Source organism: Vulpes lagopus, chromosome 2 (assembly GCF_018345385.1).
Source record: "Vulpes lagopus strain Blue_001 chromosome 2, ASM1834538v1, whole genome shotgun sequence".
Taxonomy (NCBI): Eukaryota; Metazoa; Chordata; class Mammalia; order Carnivora; family Canidae; genus Vulpes; species Vulpes lagopus.
Genome location: NC_054825.1, coordinates 98,964,080 through 98,980,021, shown reverse-complemented (window position 1 = coordinate 98,980,021; position 15,942 = coordinate 98,964,080). Strand labels below are relative to the sequence as shown.

Here is a 15,942-nt window from a genome sequence, read left to right as displayed (position 1 = left end):
ATCAGGTGGACTGCTGTAACGAAATACAGGTGGACTGGGTGGCTTCAGATACAGATTTCATTCCTCAGTTTCTGGAGGCTGGGAAGTCCATGATCAAGGTGCCAGTTGACTTGGTTCCTGGTGAGAAGTCCCTTCCTAGCTAGCAGATAGCCATCTTCTCATAGTGTCCTCAACAGGCAGAGAGAGAGCTCTAGTCTTTTCCTCTTCTTACAAGGACACTAATCCCATCATGGCGGCCCAGCCTCATGACCTCATCTAAGTCCAAATACCTCCTGATGGCCTCATCTCCAAATACCATCACACTGGGGGTAAGGGCTTCAACCTATGAATTTGGGAGGGACACAAGCACCCAATGCACAACGGATTGCAAGCTGAGTTTGCACAGAGTGGGAACAGATAAATCCAAATTATAAGCAGTTGTGGGGCGCTGGGGATTTAAGTAGTTGATCCACATCTCCAATCATCAATTATTTCTGCCCAATTTCTGCCTACTTCCTAATAATCTATATCCACATTTGCCAATTCCAAGCATGGAAGCTTCCAGAAGTCTCTGGGAAGAAAAGTTCTACCTCCACTGCTGCCTTCTCCTCTGTCACTGATATACCTGATGATGCTACTGCTTTTATATTTTCCAGAATGAGCACACAAACACACACACACACAATCTGGTCTTATTCCCAGCAGTCTTGGGAAATTATGCTGTTTTTAATCTTTCCTCTTTTAATTCGGTTCAGTGAAACAGTGGACATAAACACATGTGCTCAGTCTATCTTGAGTGAAAAGCCCATATCAAGTGTTCATGCTCCAAAGAGGACAGTGAGGCCTGGAAGGGTTAAGGGACGTTCATAAGGTCTCACCTTTAGCAATCAGTGGGGCTGACTTATACCGTGTGTCCTAACTTACTATTTTATATAGGTTTCTGGTATAAAATATTTTGGAAGCTATGATTAGTTTTTAGTATTTCTTAGAAAATTTGAAGTGGAAGTGAATCTGACAACATAAAGAAACCAGACCTGGAGAGATTAAGTCAGCTTGTTTCAGAGTCAATAATATCCGGGTCTCTTCACTCCAAGGTTAATATTCTTTTTAGGCCAGCAAATATTTGCTCAATAAATGAATAAGCTGATGAGTAAACAATTTTCCTTTTTATAATTTTTTAAATTTTATTTATTTATTGGAGAGAGAGGGAGAGAGCTAGAGACAGCATGAGCTGGGGGAGGGGCAGGTGTGGAGGGAAAGGCAGACGCCCCGGTGAGCAGGGAGCCCAACATGGGGCTAGATCCCAGGACCCCAGGATGACCTGAGCACCTGAAGATACCCAGGTGCGCAGTAAACAATTTTCTTAATAGGTGCCTATGACAGGAAGTATTTATTCCCTTCAGACCTTTTCAGTTTTCCTGTCAGCTCCCCCTCAACCATGACATGGTCAAATTCAATGGTTTAAAAATTCCTCCTCACTATCTCCTGGGAAAACCTCTTATTTCTCTGACCTTCCTGTATTCCTGACTTCAAGACCCACCTATGTGCTGAGGAGCTCAAGTATATGATGATCACTACCCAAAACCTCTCTATTAGGTTCAAGATCTAGATCTAACTGCCCAGTGGATATCACCCAGATAACGCAGACACCTCCCATCCAACATGTCCAACACTGAACTCATGCTACTTTCCCCTAACCTGTTCTTTCTCCATCTCAGCAAAAGATAGCAAACACCCACCCAGTTCCTTGGGCCAGAAGCCCATACTTTACAATCTCTCTCTCTCTCTCTCTCTCTCTCTCTCTCCTCCCAGTTCCAAGGCCTCTATCTTGATTCTCACACCTAAGTAACTGTTGACTTTCAACATCTGTGCCTACCATGCTACTCTAGATTACCACACTAGCCTCCAGAGTCTCCCCAACCTCAGACTTATCCCCACCCTACCCCACAACAAGATGCTAGTCCATTTATAGCCAAAGGCATCTTTTTATTTTTATTTTTTTAAGTAGGGGCTTGAACTCTGGACCCCAAGATCAACAGTCACATCCTCTACTGACAGACCCAGCCAGGTGCTCCCTAAAGGGATCTTTTTTAAATGCAGAACTGTTCAATATATCCCAAGACTTAAAATTCTCCAGTGGCATCCCTCGCCCTTAGGGCAAAATCCAAACTCCTATAAAGTCCTATATGATCTGACCCTTGCCTACTTCACCAGCTTCTTCACCCATGACTGTTCTCACCTCACTATGCTCTCCAAGCACACTCCAGCCACACCAGCCTCTTGCAGTTGCCTGAGGGGACTTTGCTTCCTCCTCTCCCATAGCCATCAGCCACGCTTTGTGCTATCGAGAAGACATCCAACACAACCATCCCTGATCCTTTGCCTCACCAACTCTTACCTTGCAAAGCTCAGCTTAAAATTCACTTCCTGGGAGAAGACTGCCCTCACCACCAAAACCAGGGAACATTTTTTTTAATTAGTTTCAGGGGTAGAATTTTGTGATTCATCAGTTGCATATAACACCCAGTCCTCATCACATCTAGTACCCTCCTTAGTGCCAATCACCAAATTGCCACATTTCCCCACCCACCTTCTCTCCAGCAACCTTCAGTTTGTTTCCTAGAGTTTGGGGTCTCTTATGGTTTGCCTCCCTCTCAATTTTAATCTTCTTTTACCTTCTGTTCCCCTATGATTATTTGTTTTGTTTTTTAAATTCCACATGAGTATCTTTCTCTGACTTATTTCACTTAGCATAATACCCTCTGTGTACTGCAATTGCCAAGATTTCATTATTTTTGATGGCTGGGTAATATTTCATTGTGTATATGTACCACATCTTCTTTATCCATTCATCTGTTGATGGACAGCTTTGCACAGTTAGGCTGTAAACATTGGGGTGCATGTGCCCCTTTGGATTACTATGTTTGCTATGCATGCTTTAGATAAACACCAAGTAGTGCAATTGCTGGATCACTGGGTAGCTCTATTTTTAACTTTTTGAGGAATCTCCATACTGTTCTCCAGAGTGGCTGCCCCAGTTTGCATTCCCACCAAGAGTGTAAGAGTGTTTCCAGGGAACACTCTTGCTCCTCATCTGACTTGACCTCCCTCTGGCATGTGCCACACAAAGCACACTCTCCTTGAACCCCTCTTTGTCTCCCATGCCTCCCTGCATTGCTTCCTCCTCTGACTTCCTGGCCCTCATCCTCTGTCCCTCCTGTAGCTCATCATCCTTCACCACTCTTCAACCTGATGGGGTTCTGTCCTCAACCCTCTGTTACTGAAGATACTCTTTCTGGCCAACTTCTTGAACTGCTGAGATTTCAACCATTCCCAGTGTCTGATGGCTCCCAAACCTGCACCTCTGGCTAGAGATTCCTATTTCCACTGTCTACTGAACATCACCTACATGTCCTGCTGGTACTTCAAAGTCAACATCATCTTCCCGCCATCACCAGAAGCAAAACTTGCCCACCTCCATCCTTGCCCCTGGTCTACTAGAGAAGACTGTGTAATTTTGTATTTCCTGCTAGATCCTTTTCTGAGACCATGCCTTGACCCCGGGCATGCATTCCTCCAGTCTTTTTAAAACTTTTATGTATTACCATTCTTGTTTACTTAACTACACTGCAAGCTCAGTAGTTAGAAAGTGTCTTCTACTTTGTCACTCCATTTGTTACAGGCATATGTCTTTTAAGTTTTGTTTCAGTCTTACAGAAGAGTTGCAAGAATAATCCAATAAACCCAAGTATATGCTTCACTTAGATTCACCAACTGTGAGAACATTTTGCCACATTTGATGATTCCTTTCTCCATAGGAATAGTGTTTATTACAACTATGATCACTGAATCATGGCTAATTTGCCAACATCATGGACCTCACTACCAAATACTTCAGCATGTATCTCCTAAGAACAAGAACATCCCTTTGCATAAAACAGTCAAATCTGCAAAATTTGACAATGACATCATATTATTTACCAATTATCTCAATAATGTTCCTTGGAGCAACTATTATCTGCATGGCATGTATTGTCAAGTACCTTCAGCCTGTCTGATGTGCAATAGGTCCTCAGCCTTTCTTTGACTTTCATAACATCAGCAATGAGATAAACTGACATAGGGCTCCTCGCATACTATACTGAGAACACATCTCTCATAGAAAATTACCATAAATGCCAAAAAGGATTGAGCTGAATCTATGCAGGAACACTGGACATACCCCAACTGAGGAACATTCTACAAGCTGGGCTCTTTTTAAGCACATGGCCGTCATTTCCAGTGACAGTTTCAGAATACAGCTCCACTTTATAGCTGCTCAAGTAAAGAATTTATCTTCTGTGCCTAACAGAAAGCCAAGGATTCAATGGGAGATTGCCAAATAGGTGACTAACTCGATGTATAATTCACTAAGCAAAATATTTCTGATTCAGATTTCCTCTCAACATCTCATTTTTTGCTTACATCAAACATTCATAAGATATCAACACTGGGGGGCACTTTGGTGGCTCAGTCAGTTCAGCATCTGCCTTTGGCTCAGGTCATGATCCTGGGGTCCTGGGATAGAGTTCTGGATCAGGATCCCTCCTTAGCAGGGAACCTGCTTCTCCCTCTCCCTACCAATAGAGTATATTTTCTAGGATTTTGTCCAGTTGATTCCTAGTTTAATGGTGTTTTTCTCCCTTGGACAAAAAGAAAAAGTAATCCTGTTAACTTTCACAGCCACATCCCAAAATCTTATACATTTTAGTTCTACTTAACCAAGTTTGTATCTTTAGTAAGTAGCTCTCTTACCAAATTTTTCCCTGGTTGCTATTTCAGATAATAACAGAGGAATACTGAAAAAGTTCTACTCTAGTTTGATTGTCTATATGTCCTTACAGATTTTTGCTTCTGACAATTTTTATTTTGCATATTTGAATACCAAGTTTAGATGCCATGTTATTGCATATATATATATATATATATTTAGAATTCTTACACCTTCCTGCTGAATGAAAATTTTTATTATTATGCGGTAGTGATATAATCTGTATAGTGACTTTTTACATCAGTAATGCATTTTTCCTTAAAAGTATTTCTAATCAGTTTTCTTTTATTTTTTTACCTGATGAATTTTTAAAATTTATTTATTTATTTTAGAAAGAAAGACGTGGCAGGGGCAGGCAGAGGGAGAGAAAGACATAAGCAGACTCTGAGCTGAACCAGAAGCCCACATAGGGCTCCATCTCACAACCCTGAAAACCTGAAGGGAAACCAAGAGTCAGAGACTTAACAAACTGTGCCACCCAGGCACCTCATGCCTGATGAATCTTTTTATACACTTTGCTTTCAACTTCTCCATGTACTTTTGTTTACATGTCTTTCACAAATATCACATGCCTAGATCAAAAAAATTCAATCTGACAATTTTGTCAGTTGACTGAGCATTTCGTCCTTTCACCTTCATTGTAATTACTAATATATTTATTTCCACCATCATTCTGGGTTTTTTTTTTTTCTCTGCTTTTTCTGTTTCTTTTTTCTTTCTTGCCTTTTTTGGGGGATATAAGCTTTTTTCAATAGGGATGTTTCTAATTAATATTCTAATCACGAAGAAGATTAGATGTCTTCTAATCACAAAGACAGGTGATTAGAGTCATGTCTTTTCTTAAACTTGAGTTTGATTAAAAAGAGAGGAAACAAAAAAAGCAAACCAGAGAGGGAAGAAATGATTCTTTAAAAAGTAGAAATGGAGGAGCGCCTGGTGGCTTAGTCAGTTAAGCAGCTGTCTTGGGCCCAGGATCCTGGGATTAAGCCCCATGTCAGGCTCCCTGCTCAGCCTGGAGCCTGCTTCTCTATCTCCCTCTGCCCCTCCCCCTGCTCATGCTCCCTCTCTCTTGCTCTCTCTCAAATAAAAATACTATTTTAAAAAAGTACAAATGGATACTGCCTTACACCTATTAGGATGGATACTATGAAAAGAAAAAAGGAGGCAGGAAAGAAAAATATAAGCGTGGATGAGGATATAGAGAAATGGAGTCTTTGCACACTGTTGATGGCAATGTAAAATGGTTTAAGCTACTATGGAAAGCAGTATGGTGGTTCCTCAAAAAATTCAAAATAGAAACATCATATCATCCAGCAATCCCAAAAGAATTGAAAGCAAAGTCTTGAAGAGATATTTGTGCACCCATGATCAAGCAGAATTACTCACTAGAGCCAAAAGGTGGAAACAACCCAAGTGTCCACGGACAGATGAAAGGATAAAGAAAATGTGATATATACATACAATAGAATATTACTTGGCCTCAAAAAGAAAGGAAATTCTGCATGCTACAATATGGATGAGTCTTGAGGACATTATTTTAATAAAGCAGTCACAAAATGACACACTGAATGATTCCACTTATATGAGGTACCTTGTATAGTCAAATTCAGAAACAGAAAATAGAATGCGGGTTTCCAGGGCCAAGGAAAAGAGGAGAATGGGAAGTTATTGTTTAGTGGGTACAGAGTCTGTTTTGTAAGATGAAAACGGTTCTAAAAAAAAAAGAGTTCTAGAAATGGATGGTGGCAATGGTTGCAGGATAATATAAATGTACTGACTGCCACTGCACTGTACACGTAAATATGGTTAAGATGGTAAAGTTTATGTTAGGTGTATTTTTTCATAATTTTTTAAAGTTGGAAACAGTGGGGAAATAAAGGGAAAACTGACTGTACTTCCTTCATAATTATACCTGACCAGCTCCAGGGCCTTTGCTTTGAGGAGCTATAGCTGTTGATAATCTGTGTTGCTATTTACATCTTCTTCTCATAACAACCACATAAGACAGTTAGCAAACCTGTTTTACAGAGAAGAAAGTTGTTCAAAGTCTCAAAGGTGCTACATACGAGAGCCTCAACTTGGTTCAGGTCTTTTAGGTATGTGAAAACACTAACAGAGCAGAGCCACCATATATTTGTGACCTATGATACCAAATCCAATCACTTTTTACCAAATGGCTGATAAACCTTTTTGCTAACTGGTATTATTTTAATAATTTGGTAACATTTTTCAGCTTCCATTCCTTATTTCTCCCCCCCACACACACAATACCTTATTTCAAACACCACAACAAAGTTAACCTGTTCCGCTCAAAGCTATATTTGTAAATTTCCCCAAAGGGTGTTTCTGCCCTCCATGCTTGAGCTGTTAGACTTCAAGTCACATAATACCACTCACAGTATTCACAACATTTTCTAGTCTAGTACAACTCTGCTGATGACTTGATTAGAGGTAAACCCACCTTGAGAAAAATGCAGCATTAAATTTGGTTCATGGATGATACCAACAAAAGCCATCTGTTTATGTGTCTGTTTCTCTTGATTATGAACTCTTGATTCTTCACTGAGAGCAGAAACTATGTCAAATTCATTTTTTACCTGCAGTACCTTGTACAAATCCTCAATTACTGATTGTTGAGTTGGCAGTTGTGGAGTAAATGCTGAGGCATATTCCAAAAGTTACAGAGAGATAGCTAATATTAATAAGCACTTACTCTCTTTCTTGGATGCATTATCTATATTAACCGTGAAGTCCCAAAACTACGCTCTGTGGTAAGTGCTCTGATCCCAAGATTCAGATGAAGAAACTAAAACTCAGAGATATACGTAATTTCTTTGCCCATGTCATCACAGATAAGGGATATAATCAGGACTGCTTGAACCCCAAACTAGCACCTTTGGTCTCTGCAGTATTTTACTTCCTCGTATAGCTGCATGCTATTATATTTTAGTCTGCTTTTCAGTGCATGATACTGTGGTCAGAAAAGTACTAAACTTTGACAAGATGTTTAAGAGGGATCCCTGGGTGGCTCAGCGGTTTGGCATCTGCCTTTGGCCCAGGGCGCGATCCTGGAGTCCCGGGATCGAGTCCCGCATCAGGCTCCTGGCGTGGAGCCTGCTTCTGCCTCTGCCTGTGTCTCTGCCTCTCTCTCTCTATGTCTATCATGAATAAATAAATAAGTAAATCTTTAAAAAGAAAGAAAGAAAGAAAGAAAGAAAGAAAGAAAGAAAGAAAGAAAGAAAGAAAGAAAGAAAGAAAGAAAGAAAGATGTTTAAGTCCCAGCTACATCAGCTGCTAATTGGGTAAGCCATTTTAACATCTATATAATGGGAAATTCTTGCCTTGCCTACCTGAGTTATAAGATTATCTCAGATATAAGTATTTAGCAAACTGAAAAATGAACTATGATAAATGCTGCTCTTTCAGCTTCTACTTTTTGTCTCAGTAAAATTTAGGTCTTTTGGGTCAATTAAAATCTTGGGCTTGATGAGTATTTTCCTTTTTTTTTTTTAAGATTTTATTTATTTATTTATTTAGAGAGAGTGCATGTGTGTGAGTACAGGTAGAGGGAAGGACAGAAGGAGAGGGTGTGAGTTATCTCAAACTGACTCATCCTGAGCATAGAGCCCCAGACGGGGCTCAATCCCATGATGCTGAGATCATGACCTGAGCCAAAAATCAAGAGTTGGACACTTAACTGAGCCACTCAGGCACCCTGAATAATTTCCTTTATGTGGGTAGTAAAATTTATCCTAAAAATCTCAACATGAATCAATAAGATTAATCAATATGATCACTTATTTATTGCTAAAGCTTATTTTCCCCTCTTTTACAGTGGAAAACTCTGGCAAATACCACCCCCATCAGGATCACCAAAAGTGGGACCAAGTGACATCATGCACCTCCTGGTGTGATACACTAAGGCACATCACTTTTTAGTATTTCTACCAAAAATCTTTTTTTTTAAGATTTTATTTATTTATTCATGATAGAGAGAGACAGAGACAGAGACAGAGAGAGACAGAGGGAGAAGCAGACTCCATGCCAGGAGCCCAAGGCAGGACTCGATCCCGGGACTCCAGGATCGCGCCCTGGGCCAAAGGCGGTGCTAAACCACTGAGCCACCCAGGGATCCCTCTACCAAAAATCTAATGAAAACCAATAAGACAAACTTACTCTGCAAGACAAATGACCTAGGCTCTAAAACTATCAGTATCACCAAAGACAAAGAAAGACTGAGGAACTCTTCCACATTTATAGACTAAAGATACATAACTAAATACAATGCATGATCCTGAAATGAAAAATATTCTGCAGCAAGTAGTATTATTGGGACAACTGGCAAAATTTTTGTGGATAGTGTACATTAGATAAAGTTACTGCAACAATGTCAAACACCCTGGATGTGATCATTGCATTTTGGTTGGAGAATGCCCTTACTCTTAGGAGATACCTAGTAGAATATTTGGGAATGAAGACCCATGATGTCTACAGTTCACTTTTAATTGTTCTTCCAAACAAATATAAATAATATAAAAACACTATATACTGGGATCCCTGGGTGGCGCAGCGGTTTGGCGCCTGCCTTTGGCCCAGGGCGCGATCCTGGAGATCCGGGATCGAGTCCCACGTCGGGCTCCCGGTGCATGGAGCCTGCTTCTCCCTCTGCCTGTGTCTCTGCCTCTCTCTCTCACTGTGCTCCTATCATAAATAAATAAAAATTAAAAAAAAACACTATATACTTATGCACAGACTAACATCTTTTTCCCAGATTTATTTATTTATTTATTTATTTATTTATTTATTTATTTATTTATTTATTTCAAAGAGAGAGAGCACAAGCAGTGGAGGGGCAGAGGGAGAAGAGAATCCTCAAGCAGACTCTAGCTGAGCAGGGAGCTGTGGTGGCTCCATCCTAGGACCCTGAGATCATTCCCTGGGGAAATCAAGAGTGGGCCACTCAGTGGACTGAGCCACTGAGGCACCGCTGAGCTAACATTCTTAATTCACAGAGGATACCATATTGGGATAAAATTTGCAGATGTCAAATGGAAACAAAATCACTTTTATTTGTACAATATATTACTAATTTTCCACAATAAGCCAGGAAACAGAGAAATCTAAACATAGGTCCCATATAAGGCACCAATCAAAGTTTCTAAATACTAGAATTCCTCTAACATGTTGGAGAATCCACCCTATGCTTGACTCTGAGAGTGTCCCCCAGAGATTTCTGAGGTCAGTATGGTTAGGCTGAGGACAACTCCTAGGTTAGCAGCTTTGCCCAACCCAATTCCTCCCCTGGCTCTGGCAACACCCCTAACAAACTATGCGTGGTGGGACCCTGATGCCAGGTCCAAAAGGGGGTACAAGCCAGCCCTAAGTTCATGTGTTTGTCTTAGAGCCTGAGGCCCAAAGTCCTCAATGCCTAAGCACCTCCTGAGAGTAACTGAGTAAACGGATCCAAGGACAACCGAACGTCTCTAGGGTCACCAGCAACGAAGGCCAGCGACTTGGCTGGAGCGTCATTAACCCAGCCACACCAGATTTTGAAGACATTGCTCTGAATCACTTCTCAGCAGGCAGGTAGTGTAAGTGCAATGAAAGGGGGGGGGGCGGGGGTCGCGGAGGGGCTACAGGCGCTGTCTCTCGAATTCCACCCGTTTAAATGCTCAGAGAAGCAAACTGGTACCAACCACAACTGAGCGGCACTTCACAGACTCACAGCCGGCCCGTAACGTGCTCGCGGGAACCGGCCGCCGGCAGCCTCAGGCCGCTTCCAAGGCGGAGCCATGCCCACGAGGCACCCACGCCCTGGGAAGGAGAAGTCTGCAAGGACCCGGCGCCCAGGCGCTCGGCGGCGGTCCCTCCGCGGGTGCTCCGCGGCGTTCCGGGAGGCCTCGGGGCCCGGGCGGGCGGGCCGGCTGGGACGTACCTCGGGCGCGGGCGGCAGGCGCTGCGGGCGGCAGGTGCTGCGGGCGGCCTCGCTGGCCGGGTCGCGACGCCTGCAGCGGGAGGAGCGGCCGCGGCGGACCCGACGGCGCGCTCGGGGCGGGGCGGGGCTCGAGCCTCGGGGCGCGGGGCGAGGCGGGACGGGGCTCGGCTGGGGGCGGGGCTCGGGGCGGGGTGGGGCGGGGCTCGGCTGGGGGCGGGGCTCGGCTGGAGGCGGGGCTCAGGGCGGGGCTAGGCTGGGGCGGGGCTGGGGGCGGGGCTCGGCTGGGGGCGGGGCTCGGGACGCGGGGCGGGGCGGGGCGGAGCGCGGGGGCCGGGGCGGGCGGGGCGGGGCGCGGGGCGCGTCTCCTCGGGCAGCCAGTAAACAGGGCCCGGCGGCTCACCCCGGACGCTGGCGACGCTCGCAGGACCCGCGGAGCCCCGCACCCTTGAGCGTCTGAGATGCGCCGCGCGCGGCGGACAGACCCGGGTCCTCCCGACGGGGTCCTGGGCGGCGCAGGCGGCCCGGTCCGGCCAGGCCGAGGCTGGTCCCCGGTGTGAGAGGCCGGTCTTCGCCGTGGGACCCCCCCGCGAGCACGGCTCCAGGTCGTGTCCTGCCAGGCAGGCACAGGGGACAGCGAGTGGCCAGTGCTAAGGTCAACGTTGCCGTGCTGGCGCGCTTGAGCGGTAGGAGCGTGCTGACACAAAGGTCAAGAGCATTTATTTAGCACCTACTGTGTGCAAATGTTGCAGTCCTTCTAGCTCTGGGGCGGGGGGCGGGCTTCCAGGGCGCGCGCGCCGAGCCACGGCACAGGCTCTGTGCTCCGGGGAGTCCCGCGCTTGGTTTAATGTTCGGCTGTACCAGCCTTGACATGCTTAATGATGTGTGAACACGGGACCCTACGTTTTCATTTCGTACTGGGCTCTGCAAATTAAGTAGCCTGTCCTGGTGAGCGTTCTTGCTTTTAAGCTTCTCAACAACCTGCAGGAAAATATAAGTAATAGTAATACTAGTGTTAGCAACAGCCATAGCTTCTCGTTATGAAATACTTCTGTGTTCTTACAAGAGCTATTCTAAGTGCTTTCAGGTGTGATCTTATTGAATAAAACAAGATTATGAAGTGGACATTAGAATAATCCATGCTTTTAAATTTTTTACTTATTTATTCATAAGAGACACAGAGAGAGAGAGGCAGAGACCTAGGCAGAGGGAGAAGCAGGCTCCCCATGGGGGAGTCTGATGCAGGACTGGATCCCAGGACCTCTGGATCATGACCTGAGCCAAAGGGAGATGCTCAACCACTGAGCCACCCAGATATCCCTAGAATAATCCATTTTTAAGGTGAGAAAACAATCACAAGGAAATGAAATAAATTGATGAGTATACAGCTGGTCAGGGGCAGAATGAGGATCATACCCCAGACCACAAGACTAAAGCACAGAGAAGGTAAGTATCCTGCCAAGGTTCCACTCTTTGTAGCAGAACGTAAAAGTGGAGCCCCACTCACCTCACTTGTAGGCATGGTGGGCCTGTGTGCTATACCGAAATTAAACAAAATCAGAGAGATAGCAGCTCTCCTTGGATTCCATCCAGGTATCCTACATGCATCCACTGTTGGCTGAGGATATCTTGGCCTTGACAATGGCTTCTATTTTTACAGTCAATATTGCCACATATCCAATCCATAATCATCTCAAAGATTTTCACTTGGAGCACCATTAAAAAAAAAAAAAAGAATCCTTGAGGGAAACTAAGGCATTCAGAATTCTCCTGTTAATGGTATAATTTTTATTAAAAAAAATTTTTAGCATAGTATAGTTTTTAGTAACCCATGTTTTCGAGTTGCAGTTTTTCCTTGCAGTGGAATTACTACACACTTTTTAAATTTTCAGGGAAAAGACACCACAGGGGGGAAACATAAATTGATGAAACCCCAAGACATCTGGCAGAGAACCAAGCTGAGAAAGTCCCTTCTCTATTAACTCTGCATCTAGTTATTTCAGAACTCGATTTTATGAAGTCTAATTCTGGTCACTGTGGTCAACCTTGTAATTCTTCCTCCTGACAACACAAGATATGAATTCCCACAGTCTTTTTAAAAGTCAGCATTGGTTGGGGTGCCTGGCTGGCTCACTTGGTAGAGCATGCAACTCTTGATCTTTCAGGGTTGTGGGTTTGAGCCCCATGCTGGGTGTAGAGGTTACTCAAAAATAAAGATCTTTAAGAAAAAATAAAAGTCAGGGGCACCTGGTTGGCTCAGTCAGTTAGGCATCCAACTCTTGATTTCAGCTCAAATCTTGATCTCACAGTTATGAGTTCAAGCCCTGGATTGAACTCCACACTGGGCATGGAGCCAACTTTAAAAAAAGAAAAATCAGTGTTGGTGATGGATGCATTAATTAACTGGATGGGAGGAATCCTTTCACAATGCATACATAGATCCCTACTGTGCACACTTTACATATCTTACAACTTTACTTATCAATTGTAACTCAGTAAAGCTGAAGAAAAACAAATATGCACAATAAAAAAATTTAATCAGTGTTAAAACAAACTTTTCTCTAAGTGATAGCAATGCACTTGTGTCTAAGTGGGAGCAAAGTGCTTGGCTGGCCTCTGCCCAGCTGCCTTTGAACTTTCTGGGATGTCAAAGCATGAGCCAAGTGAGTCTTCAAGACAGCATCTGATGATGTGTCTTTGAGGGTTGAGAAGGAGGACAGAGTCTGGATTTAGGTCTGAGCTGGACCCTGGAAGGGACTAGTTGGCATGATGATAGAATATGCAGGCTGGCAGTGGGTGCGGTGGGGAGTGCTGGACATGATGACAGTTTAAGCAAGGGAGGGAGGCAAAAATGCACAAAGCAAGTTCCAGGTCCAGATTTCTCACAAAACTGCACGCATGGACAATATATTAGGATCCATCATACCTCCATACAGACTTCTTTGTAATGAGAAAGAAAGCTACCAGCTGAGTACACCTCATATAACTGCTCCTTCAGCATAAGATGCCAGGCTGAGTTTGGGCCATGGTGTCTAGGCACTCTTCTGCTGCTCAAGTTTTGGAAGAGCAGCATTGGGAAGCTGCAAAGAAAGTCAACAGAGCAACAGGAGGCAGAAGATGTCGGAGGAGCTGGAGGTGGAGCGAGGAGGTCTTCCAGAGGAGCTGTCCTGGAGCCCCTGAGAGCTGGCACTTGTGTCCTGGGGATGGAGATGAGGAGGAGGGGGGAGGATGTGGACTCCGAGCTTCCAGCCCCAGTAGGAAGGCCTGAGAAGCAGCAAGGAGATAAAGCAGAGGAAGGAGGAGAGAAAAGAGTTCAGCTTGGGACAAATTTAGTCTGAGGTGCTGATAGGAAAAAGGCAAATGTTCTGCAATTTGGGAACAGGAAGTCCTGGGCACATCCAGCTTAAACCAGAATTTCCAGCTCATTCTACTATAATGTTAAATTTTTATCCTGAATTGTGTTTATAAACCTGGCATTACTGAGGTATATGTTAAATAAACAGGCTTTCTTATAAAGTCTCAAATTTATTGCTCTGGTTTCTCCTTTTGTTAGTTTGCTTGTCTTGCAAATATATTTCTCATAGGAAAATTTGTAATACAATAATAACTTTGGGGGCTTTTGACTTATATTTAGAAACCTGTCGCTGAAACCACCCCTATGACATTTTAGTTGTCTAAAGATTGTTTTAAAAGACTATATTTGATTTAAATATTTCTCTAAACAATGGAATGAAACGTTGGCCAAAGGCTGCAAACAACTGTGTAGTTGAAAGCATCGTATTATGAAATTGTGAAAGTCTCTGAAGAAAAATGAAGCAATAATGCTTAGAAAAATATTTTGTCTGTTGTACAATGATATACTCTTTAAAAGAGAGGTTTACAGTATTGAAAGACTATTGCTGCCATATTATTTCAGTAGATATATTACTGAAAAATTAAAACTTGATCCATGTAGTTGGCAGATTTTTCCAAGACAAAAGCCAGCCCTCCTTGGGAGCTGGAAAAATAGACTACCAAGTGAAAATGTTGTAGGGTCAAGCATTTCCCCTGCTGTAACAAAATTGGCAATCAGTAGATTCACTCTTAATTGAAATCAGATTATAAATGAGATCTAGTTCTTTTCATATATATATGGGAAGAAAAAGTACCAGTAAAGTATAAGATTGTGTGAGAGATCTTTTTGTTTTTTAAAGATAGTAAAATTCCTTGGGTTTATCCCTGGACTTTAAGGCCCTCAAATAGAGGTCAAGTGGATGGACCCTGGAGTCAGGCTGTGTGGGATGAAATCCTGGCTTTGCCATTGCCTAGCCTTAGATCTTAGGTATATTTCTCTGCCTCCTTGGGCCTATTTCCTGGTCTGTACTATCAAGATAATAATGGTACTTAACCCATGGGGTTGTTGTAAGGATTACATGAGTAAATGCATCTCAGGTACCTAGTACAGAACCTGGAACAAAGTACAGAGTAAGTGTTAGCTGTTAGCACTGTAATTTTAAAACACAGAAAGCTCCTTCACAAAACACTGCAAAAAGGACTAGAAAGGCAAAATTGTTTACTCTAATTCTTTTTTTTTTAAGATTTTATTTATTTATTCATGATGGGGCAGGGGGCAGAGACACAGGCAGAAGGAGAAGCAGGCTCCATGCAGGGAGCCCGTTGTAGGACTGGATTTTGGGGCCCTAGGATCACGCCCCGGACCAAAGGCAAGCACTAAACTGCTGAGCCACCCAGGGATCCCCTGTTTACTCCAATTCTTATTCTAAATTACCTAGAACTCTGGAATATCATAGTCTTTTTTTTTTTTAAGTGGAGGAGAAAGAGAAGTTCAAGCAGATTCCACACCCAGCCCAAAGCAGAACCTTTTGCGGGGCTCAATCTCATAACCCTGAGATCTGACCTGAGCCAAAATCCAGAGTTGGATGCTTAACCCCCTGAGACACCCAGGCATCTTAGAAAATCATAGTCTTGGGATCCCTGGGTGGTGCAGCGGTTTGGCGCCTGCCTTTGGCCCAGGGTGTGATCCTGGAGACCCGGGATCGAATCCCACATCGGGCTCCCGGTGCATGGAGCCTGCTTCTCCCTCTGCCTGTGTCTCTGCCTCTCTCTCTCTCTCTGAGCTCTCTCTGTGACTATCATAAATAAATAAATAAGAATTAAAAAAAAAAAGTTTAAAAAAAAAAAAGAAAATCATAGTCTTAAAAATTTTTTTTTAACTACTCAG

The 15,942-nt window shown here is 43.5% G+C and overlaps 1 protein-coding gene across 10 annotated transcripts in view; it reads right to left on the bottom strand.

Annotated features, from left to right (window-relative positions):
• The window catches only part of CCDC170 (coiled-coil domain containing 170), a 103,027-nt gene extending 92,182 nt beyond the window's left edge, over positions 1–10,845 (bottom strand). For 8 of the 10 annotated variants that reach the window (XM_041743519.1, XM_041743515.1, XM_041743522.1 and 5 more), the window contains exon 1: positions 10,486–10,787. The gene's annotated coding sequence lies outside the window, so the exon portion shown is untranslated. Of the gene's footprint in view, positions 1–9,338; positions 9,372–10,485 lie in introns of those variants that run through there. The other 2 variants (XM_041743516.1, XM_041743517.1) reach the window with 2 other exon arrangements.
• Between the last annotated feature and the right edge of the window lie 5,097 nt (positions 10,846–15,942).